At 49.1% G+C, this 4993-nt stretch overlaps 1 protein-coding gene across 2 annotated transcripts in view; it reads right to left on the bottom strand.

Annotated features, from left to right (window-relative positions):
• The window catches only part of Pcgf3 (polycomb group ring finger 3), a 39314-nt gene extending 35105 nt beyond the window's left edge, over positions 1–4209 (bottom strand). The window contains exon 1 of one of the 2 annotated variants that reach the window (XM_021163328.1): positions 4011–4209. The gene's annotated coding sequence lies outside the window, so the exon portion shown is untranslated. Of the gene's footprint in view, positions 1–2608; positions 3954–4010 lie in introns of those variants that run through there. The other variant, XM_029477252.1, reaches the window with a different exon arrangement.
• Positions 4210–4993: the final 784 nt, after the last annotated feature.

The following is a 4993-nucleotide window of genomic DNA, read 5'->3' as shown; positions in this document are numbered from 1 at the left end:
AAAAAAAAAAAAAAAAAAAAAAAAAAAAAAAAAAAAAAAGGTAAAAGCCCTTAAGTAAGGACACTTTGAAAGTAAATGAACTTTTCAGAAAAAGTGCAATTCATCTCCGTTCTTGAGGTCCAACTAAACACTGTAGAATTTATCTTTAATACAACACACTCCCAACAAGCTGATGGAGACAGCACCTCCAGCAAGTACTGCTCCTATCAGCAAGTGGGAGTTTGCTCGATTCAGTGGGTAGCCTACAACAACAAAAGTGGCCTGTGCTTATTACTACTCCCTATCCTTTTGGCTATGTGAGAAGGTATGTGGCAGAGAAAAGAATGTTTTCTTACTTTTTAAAGGGTTCATCTATCTTTGTGATTGACTAATTAGTTTGGTTTTTTGAAGCAGGGTCACACTATGTTACCCAGGCTGGTCTCCAATTTCTGAGCTCTAATGATCTTGTTTCAGCCTCTCGAGCAATAGCAAGGATTATGGGCCTATATTACTATGTCTAGCTAAATTTTATGATAATCAACTCACAGAACTAATGAATAGTTCCAGTTTTTGAAGTGTAATGTACTTGTAGCATCCTTCTATTATGAGCAGTGAGATTGTGAGGGTAACAACAGACAACAGGAAACTGACCTTCAACCTCAATGTATTTCCTAAGTAAAAATAAAATTACATCTTCAACTTTAAATCCAATTTTGAACATCAAACAAACAAGGCAGCAAATCATAAAAGGTAATTAAAGAATAACACAGACCCAAACAAACCTTGTTTTAAAACACAAATGATTCTAGTGACTGTGACCTTGTGGAACCTCCCAAAGTCCAGCAATGACAGGGAAGTGGCCATCAGGGACAAGAGTATGCAGGGTGACCTTGGATAAGTACTCTGATTAGTATTCCACCCTACCCCAGACCTGGGCTCCTGTCTGCAGGTCTCTGAGCATAGTATTCCCACAAGGAACAGAAATCCAACTTTTTCAGAACCTCACATCTTACCATTTTGAAAGTCACTTATAACCTAGTGCATGAGACCCAATGTACCAGAAAAGACACTTTCTCCATGTTACTTAAGATGGTTAAGAAAATCTAGAGGGTTGGCTTATAATTTCTCTCAGAATAACTTGCCAAGGCTCTCAGAATACTGGAAAACCCTCACCCAGAGGTTAGATGCTGTGCTCCAATATCCAATGCCCCACTTTATCCACAGGGGTCTGCTTGCCAACGCATTCCAAACAGGAAGTTAACCACCAGGAACCTTTTCTTTTATAACAGATGCCTCTTAAAAGGTATACATGCATGCATTACAATCATCTGAACTTTTACAGTATCATCAAAGGAACCTTATACACCTTATTTAGAGGCCTTATTCTAACACACCATTCTACATACAACAATTTCCTGAGATAGAATCTAACTCTATAGGCCAAATCGATCTGGAATTCAGTACTGTAGTGCAGGTTTGCTTCAAACTCACTGAAACTGTCTCAGCTTCCAAGAGCTGGGATTACACTTGTGAGAGATCATGTTTGGATCTACACATAACTCTTTAATTTGTTTATGAGATTTTTCTAGGGTATGGGCCACATGATACCTAAAACTTGCTAAGTGCCTGGCTGACAGCAATACTGCAGAGCCTGATCCACCTTCTACTGACCTAGCTAGTACCCTGACCAAGGAACCTGGCCAGGAAACCCGAAAAGTCAGGCCTGGGCTCGTCACCTTCTAGCAGAACCAATATCTTAGGTATCTTAGGGCACTACATTCTAAGGTAGCTTGTTGTATAGCAACATATAAATAGTATAAGCCTTCAATACCATTCTATGTTTAGAAATCCAAGCATAGGAAAATGAAATCACCATCAAACCTAAACAAATGCTCAGTTCTGGTCTAACATTTCACACAGCAAAATACAATAAAGGGCACAGCAAAGAAAACAATCAGAGGTAAGCGCTCGGTACAAGAGTCCCAAGTGTGAGGACACTTGGCAAATAACTTTCCACTTTGAACACAACTCAGTTGACAGCCATGCTAAGGAGCCTAGACTTGTTTTTCCCTGAGAAACCAAACCGCGATGTGGCTCAAAACGAAACACAGAACTGGCCAGCTCAAGTATCTCTTAGGAATCCAAACAGCCCAGAGTTTGCTCTCACCCTGTCTCCAGCACTTTTAAGAGCAGCCTGACAGAGCAGAACTTCCACAGAGCAACACACCCATTGCTGACCACCCCAGGTCTGTGTGGGAGCTACTTGCTTTCTTATCTTGAAACATATCAGATTTTCAGTGAACATCTCAGTACCTGCCCTAGAGTCTCCCACAACAGTAAAAACACATCTCACTTTTCCACAAATACTGTGTTCTCCATGACAGACTGACTGGGAAGATTCCAGAGAAACAAAAACTCTTTCCTTTTTAGGAGAGAAACAGGAGTGTGGGTGCTAGGTGTTCATCTATTCAAAAGCCCCTCAGTCCTCTCTGCTCACTGCCCTCACCTTTCTACCTACCTATTCCTGGAGTGCCTCCTCCCCACTGGACACCTAGCCTCTAGCCTCTCTACACCACACCCTCATGACCTGCTGGGGGAGGAGGAGGGAGGGTGAAGGTACAGCACTGACCTGGGGTCAAGACTAGGGAAAGGCACAGTCCTGTAGGAGCTGGGGAGACCAGGCGAAACGCAACTTGGAGGCTGGGGCATGAAGCAGCAAGCACAGGGCATGCCCTTGATACCTGAGTCCTTGGAGCCCAGCTGAGCTCCAACTTTGCCTTGCAACTATGCTAAGAGCCTCACCCACTCTGTAACATCAGGAAGCTAGGGGACCTGTGGGGAGTGTAAGCACTTCATAGCAAAGGTTCCCTGTGGGCTGGGCTGATCGAAACCTCCCAATGCCTAGTAGTCTTTTCAGCAGAGTTCGGGGGTCAATTACTAGAGTCCTAGGCCCTCCCTGCCTTAAAGTTCCAACTATTATCTAAGTAATCCCTGAGGACCATCTTCATGGTTCAGCTCCAAGGCTTTCATTTTAAAGGGACCCACCTTTGGTCCTGTTTGTCCTGAACTCTATATTATATATCTATATTCTGAACTCTCCTCACAGTTCACCCTCAGGGCCTCAAACTACTCAAAGGACTGCCACAGTGGTCCAGATTCCTTTGAGCCAGCCTTGATTTCCCAGCTCTCTACAGCCGATTTGTCCCTGAGACCTGACCTTCCTATGGCCTTGTCCCAGCACCCTGGCCCTCTGTGGGGTGGTCTCGGGGTAACCTTCCTCTGTAATCTATCTTTAGTTGGCCCATCTCAGTGATTCTGCCATTTTCTAGGTCCTGCCAGGTCCTGAGAGCCATTCTTCCTCAATGACCTTTTCTAGACTCTTGTCAGGTCTCTAATACTGACCCTCCCCCAAGTGTCCATTCCAAGAGTCGGGCTCCACCGGTCCTGGGGTCCCAGAACTATGGGAGAGCTGCCCAGTCCTAAGGACTGTTCAGAGAGTAGTCCTCAGTAATTCTGGCCTGGTCTGGGTCCTGCCTGGTCTGCGGTCCTGATCCCCCTGGATCCAGCCTGGCCCAGACTCCTGTTCTTCCGGGGTCCTGTTCTCTGGAATCGTGCCTGGTGCCAGGTCTAGCCGGACTGAGCTCCTTGTCTTCCCTAGGTCCTGTTTTCTCGGGGTCCAGACTGCTCGGAATTCACCTCGGCTGCTGTTCTGCCTGGTCTAGGATTCTGCCCACCCCGGTCCAGCCTGGTCCAGGGTCCAGCCTTGTGCAGGCTCTTCCCCGGGTTCTGTCTGGTCCAAGGTCCTTGTCCTCCCTGGGTCCAGATTGTTCCGGGATCCAGCATGGCCCAGGGTTCTGCCCTCCCGGGGTTCAGACCTGCGAGAAGTCCTGGCCTTCTCGCAGGCTTTTAGGGTCCCGCCTCCCGGGCCTGCCGGGGGCGCTGGGCTCGCAGCCTTCTGCCGCCCATGGGCCGAGGCCCGCGGCCTGAGGAGCGGGCGCGCGGGCCAGGCCGGGCGGGGCGGGCTCACTGACCTGCGTCTCGGGCGGCGGGCGAGCGGGCGCACGCGGGGGCTCGCCGGGAGGGGGAGGGGGCGCCGCTCCCTCTGGGTCCCCCCCAAGAGGAGGAGAAAAAAGCCGTGCAGAGTTTAAAACAAAGAGGCGGAAATGCCCGAACCCAGCCGAGTGCGGAGTCGGGGGCGCCGCGGCTGGAGCATGCGCAGTGTGTGGCTCAGCTCCCACCTCGCAAACGAGAGAGGCGGGGCCTCTGGAAGGCGGAGCCTATAGGGGTGGGGTGCAGGAGGGGCCAGAGGGCGCAGGCGCGTGCAGGCAGCAATTGACTCAGGAAGCTGGCGCGGCGAGACAGGCAGGGTGGAGCTCGGGGGCGTGGTCACAAGGTGAGAGGTGGGTCAGGAGGCGTGGTCAGAAACACAACCTGGAGAAACTCTGCCCGGCTGGAGATCAGGACTCGCTGACAGGCAACTGCATGGGTCGGGAACGAAACCGGAGTATCTAGACCACGGGTTTCCTACCCCCATAAACCTTCTGCTTGCATTCTTGTCCTTTCTTGGAATCACTGTGGACACAGAGAGACCCTTATGCTGGCCTTTCGGACCGTGGAAACCCACAATTTGTCCGTTGTCCACTGTGCATTGTGACTGGCAGAGGGCATAAACTGAGAAAAGAAAGTCTGTTCTTGTTTGTTTGTTTACTTAGTATTTTCGAGAAAGGGTTTCTCTGTATTGCCCTGACTGATCTCAAACTAACATAGATCCGCCTGCCTCTGTCTCCCAAGTGTTGGGACTAAAGGAATGCCCTACCATGCTGGACTGGAAGTCTGTTCTTAGGAAACAGTTTTTGTGGCAGCTGTATGCTAAACAGGGGGTGGGAGAAGGAAGCAACAAGGTGGCCAACCAGCAGGTGTTTGGGGGAAGGGGCGTGCAAAGAATCCAACAATGGTATGTGTACAATGAGGTTGAAAGGGGTTAGCGCCTTTAATCCCAGCACTTGGGAGGCAG

Source organism: Mus caroli, chromosome 5 (assembly GCF_900094665.2).
Source record: "Mus caroli chromosome 5, CAROLI_EIJ_v1.1, whole genome shotgun sequence".
Classification (NCBI taxonomy): Eukaryota; Metazoa; Chordata; class Mammalia; order Rodentia; family Muridae; genus Mus; species Mus caroli.
Note: the sequence above shows the minus strand (reverse complement) of the source record. Positions and strands in the feature narration are given on the sequence as shown.